The sequence below is a fragment of the Lactuca virosa genome, chromosome 7 (assembly GCF_052849685.1).
Source record: "Lactuca virosa cultivar CGN04683 chromosome 7, Lactuca_virosa_CGN04683_v6, whole genome shotgun sequence".
NCBI lineage: Eukaryota > Viridiplantae > Streptophyta > Magnoliopsida > Asterales > Asteraceae > Lactuca > Lactuca virosa.
Window position 1 is genome coordinate 36,686,261 of NC_136432.1, and position 20,379 is coordinate 36,706,639.

Below are 20,379 nucleotides of genomic sequence, written 5' to 3' on the forward strand. Positions count from 1 at the left end.
ATATTATAAGTTCTAATATATTAATATGGAATCATATTATTTAATTAGTATTGATCAAGAATTAATTTAGAATTAATTAAGTGATCAAAAAGAACTAATTAAATATGGACTCTTATATATATATATGGAATGGGCCAAGTTCATTTAGGTTGGAATAAGCTTTCATGGATGGTCCATGGAGCTTTTAACCCATGGATCCTATGTAAATGAAAGGTCATGGGTATTAGGGTTTACATGGATGTAACCCTAATCCTCCATAATATATAAAGGGGTCCTTGGCTCACAAAATTGGCACAAGTGTGTGAAAATAAGAGTGGGCCGATTTTAGTGTGCATACATATTCTCTCAAGTTCTTCCAAGGTGTTTTGGTGATTTGTGATTCCATTTGAGGCTTCCACACTATTGGGGCTAAGCTCTTAAAGCTTGAACACATCAAGCTACATCAAAAGATATGTCATCTAACTAGAACTTTGTAGTATAGGTGCTTCACAATATGCTAGTTAGGATGAAACCTTGGAATAGTTAATATTTGTATGTATAATAGAGAAAACATAGATCCAAGGTTTATAGGGTTGCATGTACACCATAGGAGTGATAGAATGCTCAAAAGCCAACAGTGGTATCAGAGCCATGGGTTGTTTTCTGTTATATTGATGCAAATGTTTTATTTTCAAGTTGAAAAAAAAAAGGAAAAAAAACATGACGTTTGTCAAATTTTAAGATAATTACTTGTTTTGTGAAAAACGAATTATTTGTAAAATTTGAATCATTTGTTATATGAGTTGAATTAGGTCAAATTTAGTAAAAGATAAAATGATATGATTATTTTATTAGTTTTAAAAGTTTGATCTAAATGTTTTAAGGAGTTACATATTTTGTCATAAAATTTTGGAGCTCAAAAGTTTTTTTAAAGTTGTGATCTTAAGGGTTTTTGAAACTTCCATAAGTTATGGATATGAAAGTTTTTTTTTAAAAAAAAATTGATTCAAAGTTTTTATGGAGTTACAAAATTTGGTATTAATGTTTTAAAGAATTCCATAACTTGTTCTTAAGTTATGGAACATGGAAAGTTTCATCATAAAATACCATTAATTTCATAAGTTATGGAATCCAAAGGTTTTCAAGAATTACAAAACTTGCCCTCAAGTTTTGGAATTTGAGAAAAGTTTTTTATGAAAAAAAAGAATTGAATTCTAAAACTCTTGGGTTCATAACTTAAACAATTAATTAAATGGTTTTAATTTTGAGTTTAATAATTGGAATTATGATGTTTTGTTGAATAGTTCAAATTAACTCTTATGGACTTTATTAATAGTTAATTAAAGCGTTTAATTAAAAGAGTATTATTAAATCCATAAATATATGGTTTGAGTTTAAGTAAATTAAAAGTCTAGTTTAATTAATAGATTAAACCACCAAGTATTTTAAATGTCTAAAATACACCCTTATACTATTATAATATTAAAAGTTTAATATATTATATGTATAAGAGCAAGTCGTCTTACCATTAGTAGGCCTCATTCACGAAGCCGGTCTATAAGGGGGGGGGGGGTATAAGGTTACTGCCTATAAAATGGCAGTTTAATGGGTGTCCACTCTCACTCGCCGCTTCCTTGACCGGTGGAGGGTCGTTAGCCGAACAGGTAGGACAATGACTATAATTCTCCCTTCATTATAAGTATAATGATAAATACTAAGTAACTAAACACTTATAAATTCCCAATCTTAGTTACTTAGGAAAATGTGAATAAGGTGCTAATCCATGAAATTACACTTTGCACTTTGTTTAAGCTCTTAGTGGAGCGTGTGTGGTTAACCGGCACACTAACCTGGACTTAACAAGGTAGGAAAAAGGTAACTTAATGTTTATCATAGTATCGTTGGAGCGTGTGTGGTTAACCGGCACATCGATTGAGGGGTAAATATTAAGGGTACCAAGTATATTTGCATGGTTACTTCACACCTTGTTTTGTGATCCTCGACATCCCAGTCACAAAACCTGAAGGGCACACTCGAGATTGAAACATGCCATTAAAAAGTTCAATGAATCTCAAAAGAATCTAGGAGTTTCAAAACCAATTAAAACCTAATAATACATTTCGTTTATCTTGGTGGAAATTGGTGAATCGTCATTCACCTAATTTCAAATATTTTATAGCTTGGATTACGACATCCCTCTTCCAAGTTATAAAATAGTTTGTTGGGTCCTAGCCTTAATATATCATATTGGGTGTTATATTAAGGACTTAAATCAACTTTACGTGAATTTCTCCCATTGTTGATGTCTGGTTTAGACAACAATGATCTTCCCAAACCAAGCTGTCCTAATGAATATGACTTCTCGAGTTTGGCTCATGGAAGTCATACTTCTCTTCCTCCACCTCCTCCAATTATTCTCCCTAACCCACAAGTTCAAGGTCACTCAAGCCCTAATGGCAAGCAAGGTCTATGTGTGATCACATCTTAGAGATGAAGTCACATATTGACAAGCCGGGAGAGTTGGGTGTCAAAGTCTTGAGAAAGTTGGATGTTCAATCACTTTCTAAGTCACATAGTGAGTTCCTTTAGGACTACTATGAAACAGACTATGACATGAACCTTAATGATCATATCTATTTGCTTGGTGTTGCTGAATCAGCAATGATTTGGAACGATAGTAAAGCAAATTTGATTAGAAGATCAACTTCCCAAAAATTTTATGGACAGTGACAATGGTGACACTGGAAATCCAGAAAAAGCATTCTCTTCCCAATGGAAAGGGATTGGCCATAGTCAACCCGGTTGACCAAATGGTAAAGAGAAAGGCTAAGTCTGAGATAGTCCCATTACCAAAGGGTCCATATGTTTATTTTGCCAAAGGAAGGGCGTTGATTGCAAAGCTGCCAAATTTACCTAAGGATGTTAAAGTCAATAAGTTTGACTCTACATCAGGTAGAGCCCATTATCTAACTCTGTTAAGTTCTATTCTGAGATCCTCATTACATGATGTGACTGGGTCACATGTTGATGTTTTAAGAATCAAAGAATAGAGAGAAATCTTAAAGGAAGTATATGGTGATTCTGATCGCGAAGGTGGATTTCGATCGCATCAGAATTTTGAGCAGTTGCTTAAGAAGTTATGATATATTGCTAAGGAATAGATAACAACAATTTTCCATGTCGATTGTAAGGATAAGTTTTTCTGCAAAGTTTTAAAATAAAAGAAAATTGTTTAATTTTATTTATTTGAAGTATCCTTACAATGGCATTTGTGGAAAATTGTTACTTATATGATTCCACTGACAACAATATTGGAAAATGGATTTGATTCTTTCATTTGTGGTAGTGTCTAAATTTACCAAATCAGGAAAGTTCATCATCGCCCAAGTTTCAATTGGACCGAAACTTGGAATCATGCAAGTTGAATAGTATGATGAATGAGAACTTTCAAGCATTGGAAAATCAAGACTAATTACTTGTTCACATGGATGTGTGAGTCAAGTGAAGGACTAAAGGGATCGAGTACACATTCTTGTGCACTGGTCATGTCCACCACAAAGCTCGTTAAGACTATTTGATTTACTAAAGTTTAGTAAATATGGTTATACTTACAAGTTTAAGTATAATTCTGAAACATTGGAAAAGTATCAATGTATGGCAGAACGAATGGGAAGAATCAAATTAGGCAGAAAGATAAAAGTTTCTCAAATCTGAAAAGATGGGAGAGTACTTCAGTATCATGTTTTTGATCATCTTAATGATTTAGAAATCATATCACAATTAGTCCTCTAAAGGTCATCTTAGTGCATTCTTATGACTAAGAAGAGGAGTCATGAATTGTTGAAATGGTTAGATCAGGAAGATGTCATACTTCGTTCCAAAACAATTCTTAGAGTCATACTCCAAGATTGTAACTTGATTGACATATCTTAAAGAAAGGTTTAAAACACTTGTCAAATGTAAGAGTAAAAGTGTCCTACTCTTGTACATTTGAAATTGGTAAGTTGTGATGTTTTGGATAAAACAAAGACCAACTAAGGCCAATTGTGTGAAGTGTTTGTCTTGATAAAGAATCCGCACTATCTCTTGAATATTTGGCAAGATAGTCTTATATGTCAAGAGGATAGTGGGAGTCTTAAAGATCCTAAAAAGAATTTCAAGAACTAATCAAGAATAAAACCTGAGGTTCTTCCCTAACACACGACTTGAGGTTTATAACCTATCGTGTTGACATATTCTGTGCCCATTCCAGTTAAAGTTGGCTTTGCATAGGAGTTCTGAAAGTTCTCAATTGGTTGCATAACAACTTGGAAGCAATAGCAGGCCCTGTACTGCCAGGTGGCAAGAAGTTAAGATTGCATAAGTTTAGTCCATATGAGTTTGGATTTGTCATTATCCTTTTCTTGTGACTATGGTTTTGACGATTCACATGGATAAGAACACATACACCATAAAATCTAAGGGTCATAAGGTTTCTCTCCGATTCATGAAAATGATGGTGAGGAAACACTTCCCCCAAGCAGATTTGAAGCAGATGGCAAAAGGTCTAAACAATTGAGACTATGATTACGGCATCCCTTTTCATAGTTCTGAACATGTTTAGACACACATGCATGCTATCTAAGGAAAGATGTATGATTTTGATAAAGTTTTATCAAAGCATCTCGTATCAGAAATTTGAACTTTGGTAAGAAAGTCAATAAAGTATTGATTTCTAGAAGTCCAGCTGATTTCTGAGTACATGTCAAAGTTAGTGGGAGCATAAGTGTTATGCTAATAATCATCATGTTAGTGGGAGCATGATAATTATTGTTAGTGTTGCAAGTTAGCAATGTTAATTATAGAAAACAAAAGTTTCAATTCGTGAGGCTGCAGGGATTGAAAAAGTTGTTTTGCTATAATTAAGGGAGAGGATATACTTCATTTCAGTTCTAAAGGCTTAGATTGAGACCTTAATCATCTTTAGTCAAGAATATATATATATATATATATATATATATATATATATATGAATTTCATGTTGGATTGGTTCAACTTAAGGAAATTCTATATATTGCGTTCTCAAAATTCGATTATGATTACGGCATCCCTCTTCATAGTCAAATTTTGAAAACATGGCAAATAAAAATATTGTAGCAAAAGACTGGTCTAGAATCATGTCTTTATGTGAAACATCATGAATCGTGTCCCATTTACTTTGGGTACAAGATCGATTTCATGTGCTATAATATTTATTCTTTCTGAATTTTCCAAATGCCTTAGGGCATTAAGGAGGAAAATGTCTAGAATTGGATATGACTAAAGTGATTAAGCAATTGTCGAAGACAATCTAAGGTTTACCAAAGATTGGTTGCTCAAGGACAGTTGGAAGTATACTGTTAATATTGGAAGGACCATATTCACATAGTCTGAAAAGAGGCAACTCTTGTTCACAAGTGGTAGTCAAAATGGGAATATAGAGTTGTCTTCATAGGTGGAAGCAATCTGTGTAAGGTTAAAGAAACTTAATGCAAGAAGCATGTTCAAAGCAATGCGCTTTGAATTTGAAACATCGTTTCCATGGAATTGCTCTCCACTGGAATACTCTGTAATGATTGTTGCCAAGTGTTTGTGGCTTTGTGCATAATCATTACAAGAGGAACAGTGCATATAAGTTTAAAATCTAAACAAATTTCGATAAATGATAGGAATTTGGAATTCTTACATTTAAGACAAGGATTTGGGAGTGTGAAAAGAGAATCATTGAAATTATGTTCAATTAATCTAGTTCACAAAGAAAAGGATCATAGACAAACATAGAGTGCATACTTGGTGTATAGCAAAGCTATTGTTTAGAAAAACATAGTGTACATGCTTGGAGCATGGGACAACTAGTGTTTTTAATTCAGGTATAAAGTTGATAAAACCGAAACAATGAATAATGAGTAATCAGTATGGTGATAAATAAAAGTGGTCTATTTATATTCATAGGGTTTGATACCATATTTGATTCATTTATTCTTGTGTTTCACTTTGCATGTTTTGACTTCCATAATAACTAGGTTATTCTTCCGGAATGACTAAGTTATTCAAACCATCCATAGTCGGTCATATGTTGGAAGTAGATATGAATCAAGACTGTCATGGGTTGGCTTGTAGAGGTCCAAGTTGGTGGACAAAGTTGTGCTACAACACTCATGAGTGCTCATAAGTTCTGAGTATTGGATTCAACCCGCGCTCATTTGAATCACTTCATGGATTTTATCACGAGTGATCATGAGACGATAATATCTTATATTCTTCAAACCTAGAGATATGAGTTGTTACTATGAGTTGGTTGTACATTGATTGCACGAAACCGCATTGGTAAATCGATGTTATAAAACGTGCCTTTGTGTATGATTCAACAAGTAGTAGAACAAGCCATATGAGTCGAAGTTTATCCATTCCTTTTACCTTCGGGATAAAAGCGATATATGTGGGCCCCTCGATGATTTAATGATGACACATGTGAGTGCTTGGCCAAGCCAGGACTGATTTGATTTGTTCAATCAGTCAGTCATCATAAATCGGAAATCGGGAAACAACAAATGGACAGAGAGAATAATTATAATCCATGTCTCAGTCCATATGATATCTAGAATGGAGGAATATATGATCCCTTATCTAATGGACAAGTCATTGACAAAGGTCAGAGTTCGTTGACAGGATCAGAGTTTGACAGCGGCTTTAAGAGCTACGATTGCCAGTTGGTTTTTGAAGTCATACTCAATAATAGTTTTAGACTTATCCAAGTGGGAGACTGTTGGATTAATGTCTAAGTCCATAACTATATTTGGTATGTACTTGACCCGACCCGGCATGGTCCATTTGGGTTGCACTTCACCGGCACAATTTATATGGATAGTCTTTTGAGAATAGTATATTTATGATTTATATTAATATATTATAAGTTCTAATATATTAATATGGAATCATATTATTTAATTAGTATTGATCAAGAATTAATTAAGTGATCAAAAAGAACTAATTAAATATGGACTCTTATATATATGGAATGGGCCAAGTTCATTTAGGTTGGAATAAGCTTTCATGGATGGTCCATGGAGCTTTTAACCCATGGATCCTATGTAAATGAAAGGTCATGGGTATTAGGATTTACATGGATGTAACCCTAATCCTCCATAATATATAAAGGGGTCCTTGGCTCACAAAATTGGCACAAGTGTGTGAAAATAAGAGTGGGCCGATTTTAGTGTGCATACATATTCTCTCAAGTTCTTCCAAGGTGTTTTGGTGATTTGTGATTCCATTTGAGGCTTCCACACTATTGGGGCTAAGCTCTTAAATCTTGAACACATCAAGCTACATCAAAAGTTATGTCATCTAACTAGAACTTTGTAGTATAGGTGCTTCATAATATGCTAGTTAGGATGAAACCTTGGAATAGTTAATATTTGCATGTATAATAGAGAAAACATAGATCCAAGGTTTATAGGGTTGCATGTACACCATAGGAGTGATAGAATGCTCAAAACCCAACAGTTTGAAGATGCCTAGCTTGGAAGGAAGGTCATAGATGCAGAATCTCACCACTTGTTGCAGTCTCCTTGAGGTATCAAGTGTTGGGTTTTGTATACTACAACATCCTATGGTGCACATACAACCCTAGAAGCTTTGGATCTATGTTTTCACTAATTATACATGCAAATGGTTTCCAAAGCTTTAAGCCTACAACTAGCATACAAATGATATAAACTACATAAAATACTAGTTAGAAGTTTACCTTTTTGTGTAGCTTGTAGAACTTGATGAATTTGGCCTTAAAGAGCTTAGCCCCAATAGTGTGGAAGCCTCAAATGAAGTCACAACACATCATGGACAAAGGTGGAACTTGAGAGAGAATTCCATGCACCCAAAAACACCCATGAACTCCAAGAACAAGCATGTAGGCATTTTTTAGGTTAAGAGCATGTATTTATATGTTGGATTTCAAGGGTCATGGGTATAACCCAAATCCATACCCATGGGTTTATGATCCATGGTTCATGTGGCCCAACTCTTTATGTATCCATACATAAACTTGGTCCAACATGGATCATAAGCCCAACACATATAAATATAACTAATTATCATAATTAGTCCCCATAGATTTAATTAGTCTCTTTTGATCACTAAATTAATTCCAAATTAATTCTTGATCAATACTAATAAAACATATGATTTCATATTAATATATTATAACTTATAATATATTAATAATCATATATAACCTTTCTCTCAAGATTTCATCCTAACAAATTGTCCTGATGATATACAACCCAAATGGACCATGCTATTTCTCGGTTCGAGTACATACCAATAATAGTTATGGGCTTAGACATCTAATCCAACAGTCTCCCACTTGGATAAGTCTAAAACTATTATTGCAATTTCGACTCCAAAATCCGACTAGCAATTGTAGCTCTTAAAAGCCATTGTCGAACTCTGACCTAGTAAATGACATGTCCATTAGATAAGGGATCATATATTCCTCCACTCTAGATATCATATGGACTGAGACATGGATTATAATCATTCTCTTTGTCCATCTGTTGTTTCCTGATTTCCGATTTATGACGACTGACTAATTGAACAAATCAAATCAGTCCAGGCCCGGCCGAGAACTTACGTTTGTCATCACTAAATCTTCGAGGGGCCCAGAGATATCGGTTTTATCCCTCCAAGGGTAAAAGGAATGGATAAACTTCAACTCATATGTTTGCTCTATTTACTCATCAAATCACACACAACAATGTGTTTTATAACACCAAGTTACTGGTGCGTTTTCACATTATCAATGTGCAACCGACTTGTAGACTGCAACTCATATCTCTCTGATATTGCCATATTTATACATAGTTTTAGGCAATATTGATCTACATTTTATTAAATATTTTGGTTATTTGCACAGAATTATGGTACTTATAAGGATAAATTGTTATGTGCAGCCAAATAGAAGTATTTTCAAAGAAAGGGACCAGAAGTGACAATACTTGGAACTTTGGGGGGCTTGAGGAAAAGAAGAACGAAAAAAACACCCAAAAGACGTATTCACGACGTGAACAGTTGATGGTTCACGACGTGAGTAGAGAGTTTTAGAAGATAAGCATCCGGGTGAAGGAATCCTTGTCGAACACGATTATCTCGAAGTTCATGACGTGAGTCTTAAATTCTCACGACGTGAACGGGAAATTTAAAGATATTATAAATACCTTTGCCCATTACGATTTGAGGGACTTTTTGGCTGAAGGAAGAGGTTCCAGGAGGCGATTTACAGCAGAAGCAAGGTCCTGGAAAAGGGTTTTCAACACCAAAAAGAGTAAAAGTTCATAATTCGTTTACTTGTTTGATACTTATAGACATGTTTTCTTATTTGAGTTGTGTTTATATGTTAGTTGCTACTATGAGCAGCTGAATCTAGCTACTCTTATCTAGCTAGATGAAGCTTCAAATTTATGAATAGCATAATTTTATATGGATTTATTTAGTTGGTGAATTGCTTGTATTTGATTTATTGTTACCTAGCATGCTTATGTTGTTCCTTTAATTGCTTAAACTCATGTTATGTGTAGCTTAGTGACCATCAACTGCATGAACTTGATAACCTAGTAATTTAGTGAACATTAAATTGCTAGAGCTAGGACCAACCAAAATCTTAGTTAGTAATTGAAGTAATTAACTTTGCTTTGCTAGAGTACATAGATTATGATCATAATTGTGTTTGCATGATAAATCTTACATAGCATATTCATAACATAATTGATTCTGTGTTTAATTGTGTGTGACTATACATAGTTTTACATGAATAAATTAACTATTGGTAAATTTAGACCTAAATTACTAATATAATAATAACCAACTTAATAATCCATAATTATTAGATAGCCATAAGAACGAAGTGGATTCGAACTAGATAAGAGTGTCTTTTAATTATTGAATGAATTTGAGTTAAGTTAGTATGATCTTGCAAAATCAGATAAAAACCCTTTTTAGCTTGTTAATAATTAGATTAATTTAGTAGTAAATAGATTAATTAATAACACCGTTCCCTGTGATCGACACCCGACTTACCTAAGCTATACTGTAATCTGACTAGGTACACTGCCTATAAGTGCATAGTTAGTCTAAGTTTGTTAGGTTATAAATATTAAAATTAGTGGGTACTTCCGTGCACATCAGTCTCCGTTTGAAGAATATAAGATATTATCGTCTCATGATCACTCGTGATAAAATCCATGAAGTGATTCAAATGAGCTTGGGTTTAATCCAATACATGAATCTTATTCCAGGAGCACTCATGAATACTTGTCTATTTGCCATGTTCTCATAATTCAGATTATGAAAAGGGATGTCGTAATCACAATCAAATTTTAGAACGCAAATAATGTTATCATGACTAAATTTGATTAAAGACTCACAATCTAAGATTTTAGAATTGGAATGAATTATAATTTCCTCTCCCTTAATTATAGCAAAACAACTTTCCAAACCCTGCAACTTTGCAAATTGACACTTTTGTTTTCTATAATTAACATTGCAAACTTGCAACACCTAACATAATAATCATGCTCCCACTAACATGATAATTATTAGCATAACATTTATGCTCCCACTAGCTTTGACATGTATCCAGAAATCAGCTGGACTTCGAGAAATCAATACTTATTGACTTTCTTACCAAAGTTCAGATTTCTGATACGAGATGCTTTGATAAGACTTTATCAAAATCATACACCTTTCCTTAGATAGCTCACATGTGTGTCTAAACACTTATGAAGAGGGATGTCGTAATCATAATGTTTAGACCTTTTGCCATTCTCACTAGTCCATGTTAGTGTGTCGGTTAACCACACATGCTCCACTAATGACTTTGAGAATGCAAATATCACAATTGCTATCTACTTAAAATCAACTTAGTGAAAGCGTTTCCTCACCATCATTTTCATGAATCGGAGAGAAACCTTATGACACTCAGATTTTATGGTGTATGTGTTCCTATCCAAGTGAATCTGACATAACCATAATCACAAGATAAGGTTAGCGACAAATCCAAACTCATATGGACTGAACTTGTTCAATCTTAACTTCTTGCCTCCTGGCAGCACAAGGGCCTACCATTGCTTCCAAGTAGTTATGCAAACAACTGAGAACTCATAGAACTCACATGCATAGTCAACTTTAACTGGAATGGGCATAGAAACAAGAATATGTCAACACGATAGGTTATAAACCTCAAGTCGTGTGCTAGTGATAAACAATACCCTTGATTAGTTCTTGAGACTTTTCAAGATCTTTAAGACTCCCACTGACCTCTTGACATATAAGATTCTCTTGTCAAGAACCATTCCTTGACAAAGCAAATATTCAAGAGTTAGTGCGGATTCTTATCAAGGCAAACACTTCACACAATTGGCCTTAGTTGGTCTTTGTCTTATCCAAGACATCACAACTTACCAATTTCAAATGTACAAGAGTAGAAAACATTTTACTCTACGTTTGATAAGTGTTTTAAACCTTTATTAAGATTATGTCACTCGAGATACAATCTTGGAGTATTACTCTAAGACTCAATTTTGGAACGAAGTATGATTCTTCTTTTGATTTAACCATCTCAACAATTCACGAATCCTCTTCTTAGTCAAACAATTGCACTAAGATGTCCTTAGAGGATCGATTGTGATATGGTTTTTGCTAATCATTAAGATGATCATAAAACATGATATCGAAGTACTCTCCCATCTTTTCAGATTGGAGAAACTTTTATCTTTCTGCCTAATTTGATTCTTCCCATTCGTCCTGCCATACATTGAAACTTTTCCAATGTTTCAGAATTATACTTAAACTTGTAAGCATAACCATATTTACTAAAATTTAGTAAATCATGAAGAATAACCTTATCGTTCTTTGTGGTGGACCTGATCAGAGCACAACCAAGTGTACCCGATCTCCTAGTCCTTCACTTGACTCACATATACATGTGAACAAGGAATTAGTCTTAATTTCCCAAAGATGAAAATTCTCATTCATCATACAATACAAGTTGCATGATTCCAAGTGTCTATCCAACTGAAACTTGGGTGATGAAAATCTTTCCTTATTTGGTAAATTATGACACTACCACAAACAAAAGAATCAAATCCATTTTCCAATATTGCTATCAATGGAATCATATAAACAACAAATTTCACAAATGCCATTGTAAGGATACTTAAAATAAATAAAAACTTTTCTTTATAAAATTTGCGAAAAACTTATCCTTACAATGCAAATACAAATGAAAACTATGTTGTTATCTATTCCTAAGCAATTTATCATAACTCTTAAGCAGAAGCTCAAAATTTTGATATTCGAATCATGCGATCGAAATCCATCTTCGCGACCAGAATCAGCTTACTCTTCCTTTAAGTTCCCTTTCATTTCTTCGATTCTACAAAACATCAAGATGTGACCTAGTCACATCATGTAATAAGAATCTCCAAATAGGAACTTAATAGAGTTAGATAGTGGACTTTACCTGAAGGATAGTCAAATTTTTTACTTTTACCATCCTAGTGAACTTCCAGGTAAATAAGGCAGCTTTGCAACCAATGCCCCTTCTTTTGGCAATAGAAACATATGAACTCTTTAGTAATGGTACATGGGACTATCTCAGACTTAGCCTCTCTCTTTACCATTTGGTCAACCGGGTTGACTATGGCCGATCCCTTTCCATTGGGAAGAGAAAGCTTTTCTGGACTTCCAATGTTACCATTGTCAATGTCCATGTAAGTTTGGGAAGTGGATCTTCCAATCAAATTTGCTTTACCAGTGCTCCAAATCATTGATGATTCAGCAACATCAAGCAAATAGGTAAGATCATTAAGGGTCATGACATGGTCTGTCACATAGTAGTCCTTAAAGAACTCACTATGTGACTTAGGAAGTGATTGAAGAACCTAGTCAACAACCAACTTCCTCAAGACTTTGACACCCAACTCTCCCGGCTTGTCAATATGTGACTTCATCTCCAAGATGTGAGCACATATAGACTTTCCATCTTGCCAATAGGGCTAGAGTGACCTTGAACTTTTCAAGTCTTTGAACTTGTGGGTTAGGGAGAATAATTGGAGGAGGTGGAATAAGTGAAGTATGATTTCTAGTCCCATTAATGCACAACAAAGGGATTAATCTTTCACCTTGATCGCCATTTGGGATACCATCTTCATTAGAATAGCTTTATCCAAAAGGATATGGAATACCATATTTGTCATAACTAGACATCTATGATGGAGAAATTCAAGTTTAGTTGATTTAGGTCATTAATATAACACCCAATATGAAATATTAAGGCTAGGACCCAACACAATATTTTATAACTTGGAAGAGGGATGCCGTAATCCAAGCTACAAAATATTTTATAACTTGGAAGAGGGATACCGGTTTCATTTATGCTTTTAAAATAATTTCAGAGTAAATCCATTGATTTAAAAGAGTTGCGGAATTTGTTCCCAAAACGAAATATGATAAAATAAGATTTACCAAAGCATTACTTAAAGAAATGTATTTTCATTATATAACAAAACTCGGGATGTCATGTTCCGATACAAACACAAAAGCATAAACAATTAAAACATAGACCTTACACAGTTATATACAACTGCTGGTCTATAAACAAAAATATCTTCACAAGTTCTCCAACTTATGCTCTCGCGCCACTACCTGTAATACAAAGAAACTGAGTGGGTCAGGCTTGGGAGCCTGGTGAGCATATAGGGTTTTCAACCCATAATAAATAATTATATTTAATTTCACCAACCAACAATAACCTGATTACCCATTCCTGTTATCCTCACTTTACGTCCCTATGACAACAACTATTACAAGAGACCTAATCTAGGATTTTCATCGGGACATACACTATTGCAAAGGGGTTTCCTCAACAATGAATGTCCTAAGGAAACCATGAGGGGGATAGAATACAGCAAATGAACACCCAAGTTCACTACACCTACAGGTTATGAGCCTGCCAACGTTCCACTGTAGAAAAGTCTGTGGTCGTCATCCATATTCTGCTGGATGAATAGATCACAATTACATCGAGGCCTCTCATCATTTTTATTTCATCACACATCACTATCTACCCATGTTCTACCCAACATATTTGTAGATAAAATATACTTGTTTATATACAGCTAAAACCTGTATAACATATTCATTCAATATCTATACCACATAAAAAATAGTATATAATCACATAGCATGTATTTCATAGAGTATAATTCATATATGTGTATTATCAGAAAGCAACTACACACTTACTCATGTCATATATCTAATACATTCATCAATACTTGTATTAAAATCGTGTATATGAAAGGGACTATGCACTCACTTGATAAGATGCTTATCGGACAACACTACGGCTCTAAAAGTAGTATTATTTGGTGAAACCGGGAGATCTTCACACACCGGGCTTCTTGCGGGCAGAGCTTCGGCTCGGAAACTCTTTTCTTCTCGGGATCTTCGGAGCTTCGGGACTCGCATCGGGTCTCGGGATGATACTGGGGCTTTGGGGGTATAACTTGCACATAAATCGACGTAATATGGAGTGAGAGGAAAGAAATTGAGCAACAAAACTCGGCTGGCCTTGCTTTCTATTTATAGGGTTGATTTTTCGATTTTTACGTCGTGAACCACTTATTAACGTCGTAGCCTTGGACGTCATCAGGTGCGTAGTCGCGATGTTCAGTCTGTCAGGCTCCAGAAGACATCAGCTCTGAGTTCACGTCGTAAACCCTATTTTCACGTCGTGAACCCTGACACAGGTTTGGGGTTCGCGCCCCGAACTTCAGAAATTCATAACTTTCGTGTGACAACCCGAAATTTCTAACTTATACAATCTTCATTTTTATCAAGTTAGCCTCGGTTTTGCTATTTTCTAATGAAGTTTTGGGTCTATATAAGTACATTAGACTTAGTATAATCAAGATATGAGTCTTAGGAAGGGTTAGAATGTGTGTAGCATCACAAAATCGGGCCAAACACACCAAACAAGGTGTGTGCGGCCGCACACCCAAGTGTGCGGCCAGCCAGCCGCACACAGCCGACTGTACACCCCCCTAGCCTCACACTCCGGCCTATATAAAGGCCCCTAAGTCAACCTTACACCCTTTTCCCACTCCTTCAAAGTTGGAACATTTTGTCTCTAGAGTTCTTCAAGTTTTCTTCTCCAATCGGCAATACAAGTAAGTAAACATCCCTAGATCATTACTACAACACCTTAGAAAGCATTTCCCTCGAGTTTGATCCATGAAATCATCATTCTAAGATGATCTTCATGTGTGTACGGCCGCACACACATCATGTGTGACCGCACACACATCTTTTGGTCCTAAAATGGACTTAAACACTCCTTTAAGCATAGCAACGGCCAAAACACCTTCTTAGGATCATCCCCAAGCCTTGGAAAATCGATTTTGGCACATTTAGGTGGGGGTGTACGTCCGCACACTCTGGCCGCACACCTGGCCGCACACTCACAAAGGTTGAGTTTGGTGGCCTTACACTCAAATCTAAGGCCCTACACTCATTTAGGGACTTCAAGGGATGTTTGTAACACTTAATTCTAGGTGTTTTCACGTCCCTAAGGCGTGTCCAAGTGTCTATTAGTGGTTATATACCCTAAGTGTATTCATATATGTGTTATTACATGAAAATAAGATTCGTTTGTGCTCAAGACTTCAAATGACACCCGACGACCCTATATCGACCTTTCATTCGAGTTACTCACTGCAGGTGAGTTCATACCCCCTTAATCAACCTTTCAAATGTTTTTAAATGCTTTCATGGGGGGGAATACAAGTTGAATCAAACTAGTTATAGTATCAATCACATGTGATTTATAACTTGCAAACAAATGGATTTTCTATACTATTAACTGCCTTATCAACAAAACTACTTCAAAATGGTTATCAAACTCTTTTATATGTTAAACTGTTTATAAAACTTATTCTTGATTATCAAATCTTTACTTTCAACTCTTTAAACTTATATGTTGCCAAACCATGTCTAATGCGTATATAGTTAGATAAGTAAGTTTTAAAGGACTGAGGACTGATAACACACTTTATTTCCTGTTCCTTATTTAGTTGTGGACTTAGAGTACCCTGTTGTTTGTCTGACTGTCGTTTGATCCTTAGTTATATATCACGTATATATGTGTGGATATAAAGCTTTTACTTCAGTTCCAACCCTTTAGGTAACAAAGGTGTATATGCTAAGTTACTTATATAACATTACTAGTAAACTATAATAGGTATAGTTTAGGAGTATACTACTCACTATCTCTAATACTATGAAACATACAAGGAGTCAGCTCATACATGAGTCAATACATACTGTAAACAACACATACACTACACTATATAACTAATACATACTATTCATACACACTAAACTCTATACTAAAGAACCCACTATGATGAGGATCAGGAGAGAACATACACTACACTAGTACAAGGAATACATACACACTATAACTTAAATGTGAGGCACTACTTCGGGGCATGGCAACTCTGTCATGGCTCGACTTGTAACCAGAGTCTTCTGAAGGAAGAGCGTGAATTCGTGTATAGATCTATACTGGACTGACCGTCCTACACCTTGTTGCTAGCTACAGTGGGACTTGCAGGTCTTCGGGTGATGAATGTCATACCATCTCGACGTCTTCGAGCGTCGTGTTTTACTAAGGTCGATCAAGTATGGTTACAATTATATCACATTATACCTTAATTAACAATTGATTTAAGGTAGTTAATACAGTAGTAGTCACTATAGCATAATACTACAGTACTTCGTTATTTCCCCATTACATCTACTTTGTGATCTTATCACTAGAACAGTAATACAAGAACTATAATTTATTAAATGATAGTCACTTTTAGGAGAAATACTCACTTTTACAATTAACATACAGTACTTGATGTCTTGGTAGAAGACTACTTTCAATAGAAAATATAAGATTTTCTAAGAGTTACAAACAATCATTACAAACATTTTTACAAACTTACACACTCAACCACTTACAAACTTTTCATGCAAGCAATGACACTAAAATACTGATGAACTCACCATCTTTAATGCTGATGAACTCTTTCAAAATAACTTGTATTCTCAGGTCATCAGTAGACAAGTACAGAGACCAGCTTTTGAGAAGATGGAGCATACTTCAAGACTCATCTTATTTTGATTTCATATTTTTGGCGTCTTATAAATTGTACAGAACACGCTTGTATTAAAATTATTCTATTAATGCAATGGATGTGGTTGCTTGTTTACTATTATGCTTTGCTGTGATACTATACATGACGTCCTCCGCCCCAGAACGTTTCCGCCGTTCCGGTTTTGGGGTGTGACAGATTGGTATGAGAGCATTGTTTATAGTGAATCGAGTATATCAACCCATAAAAGATATACAAACTATAAACACAACGGGATTAAAATACTCTGACCAAGAGTTTATACTTGTAATTAATAAAATATTTAACCAAGTATATATACCTGCATTCATACTAAAATCAGTGTCACTAGGATAGAACAAAAGTATTACGATTGTTGGGCAACACAATTAGACTTAGAGACATATGGTCAACCCTGGGAAGATATAGCCTGATCAACTATATTATCCGAGGAGTGACTAGCATGTGCCTAAGGATGGTTGTGAGGGTGCAACAAGTCTAAAAACTTACCAATAATACTACAATGAAAACATTAGAACATAACATAAACTTAAAATACTATATGAGTATTTTGTGTTACTATAATTACTTATCTGAGGACTAAAAAGGTCTTTATTAGTATGTCAATAGTTGTTGCGTGGATACACTAAGGTTATATGTACTAAGATGTCATAGACTTAGAATCTGTGATCTTTGCTGTACTTCTTGTTCCTTGTTTGGTTGTGGATTTAGAGTTAGGGTCACCTATTCGAAGGTCTATTCTATTTTGAGTACATATAACTGGTATGCACTAAACAAGTATTGGAGTAACTGATAAAGATCATCTTATAATTATCTAATTAGATCGTCTATTTAGTTATATCTTATACCCCCTTTTCTCGCGTAGATATCATGGCTGGATTCCATATCCCCGGAGACCCTTACTACCCCAACAACGGCAATGCAGGATGGCTTGGAGAAGAGCCAGAAGATGATCACCCAATCCCATTGGATGATCACGAAGCTGAAGGCTTTTCTGATGGTTCTGACTCAGAACCAGAAGTCAACAACCTACCCCCAGCTGCTCAAAACCCAAATCCTAACCCTCGCCCAACATTTTAAGGACTCACACCTCTATGGATGGAGAGTTTGGAGGCTTGGAGTAAGGAGCTAGACCAACCCATCCCCTACAATGGAGACCAAGATTTCTACAATGTGAGCGCAGGAAGCACTGCAGACAGATTCCTGCCTATTCTAGTCCGCAGGGTTGCTCGAAACGAGATCCAGGGGAGAACCGCCCTTAACCGAATCGCGGAGCTAGTCACCAACGCAAGGATGAGTAACATCAACATCCGCCATCTGGAAGATGCTAACGAAAGGACTCGAAGTGACCGCGATTCTCTACTTCAGGCACTAGCTGAGACTAGGGCGGAAGTCATAGAGCATCGCGTACGCCAGCGAGTGTACGAGCGGCGCCTACTCGACATGGAACGCCAACTGACAGACCTGAGGGTCCGCCCGAGGAATAACCGCCGTCGGTAGAAGATGTCGACTCACCTTTCTCTTTTGGTTAAGGAATAGTCTTTCTTTTCCGTGCTCTATGGAGCACTTGTCTGTAAAATATTCCTAGATTTTAAAAGTACTCTAACTAAACTTCTAAACTGTCAACCTTTTTCCCTTATGGTATTATGTAAGACCTACAGTTAGGTCGTTTTCCCCGAGCTTATTACATCAATAATACCAGTAATATTGGCAGTTATCTAATCTGTTGGAAAAATCTGTACTCTTGTGTTTCTCTACTCTTCTACTGTACTTCTATTTCAAAACATACACTCATTCAACTATTGGACTATGGCGATTTAGCCCATGGATCACTCTCACTATGCTTACAATTGATTCTCACTATTATCATCATTCCTATCAACTTTCAGTAAAAGATGTCGCCTCGTCCGCGTCCGACCAGGGGTAGACCTGCAACCCAAACTCCAGTACCACCACCTCCTCCCGTAATCGATACGGCGGCTCTGAATGCTGATGTAGCTGCGGCTGTAGCAACGGCCATGGCTCAATATCACTCCACTGGTGCCAGCGGAGGTGGAACCCCTGTTAATTCTACTCAAGGTGAACTCCTTGAACGCTCGAGAGAGTGTTCCTACAAGGACTTCACTAACTGTAAGCCAAAGCCCTTTAAAGGGACTGGTGGAGTCATTGCCCTCTCGCAATGGTTCGAAAAGACAGAGTCGATCTTCGAGATTTGCTCCTGCCCTGCAGCGAGTAAGGTCAAGTTTGCTGCTTGCACGTTCGAAGAAAAAGCCCTGACATGGTGGAATAGCCATGTCAAGTCACTAACTCTTGTAGTGGCTAACGACATGGGCTGGGAAACTTTGAAAGACCTCATGATCGAGGAATACTGCCCGCGGGGCGAAATCCACATGTTGGTACAAGAGCTGTGGAGCCTAACCATGAAGGGCACCGACATAGTTTCTTATACTGCCAGATTCAGCGAACTGGCGGCCCTCTGTCCCAACATGGTTCCCACGGAGGGAAAGAAGATAGAGAGGTATATCTGGGGGCTGTTGCCTCTGGTTCAGGGGAATGTCTTAGCCTCAAACCCCACTACCTTCGATAGTGCCAAGTGATTGGCACAACGTCTCATTGACCATGGGGTCCGTACCCCGTCATCAACAACAACCCAAGCCATCTCCGAACCTTCCAAACCCGCTGACAACAAACTGAAGTTCTGGGATGACAAGAATAAGCAAAAAGCTGCCAAAAAGCAGCAGGTTGTGGCGGTTCATGCCGCGATAGCACCGGTCGCTGCTGCTCCGTTAAAGCAGTACGCTGGGAACTTGCCGAAGTGCAACAAATGCAGCTTCCACCACAATGGGCCCTGCCGGGAGTTGCAGTGTTCCACCTGCAACAAAAAGGGACACACTGTCCGCTTCTGTAGAGCCCCGGCAAGGCCAATCAACCAGGTTCCAGGGTCTGGTGTGACCCAGTCTTGTTATGGATGTGGCGAAGTGGGCCACTACAAAAGGGACTGCCCCAAGGCAGGAAATACTGGTGGAGCAGGAAGAGTTTTGGCTATAGGCCACAAGGAAGCAGTTGCTGACCCTACGGTGGTGACTGGTACGTTTCTCCTTGAAAACACTTATGCATGCATACTATTTGATAGTGGAGCAGA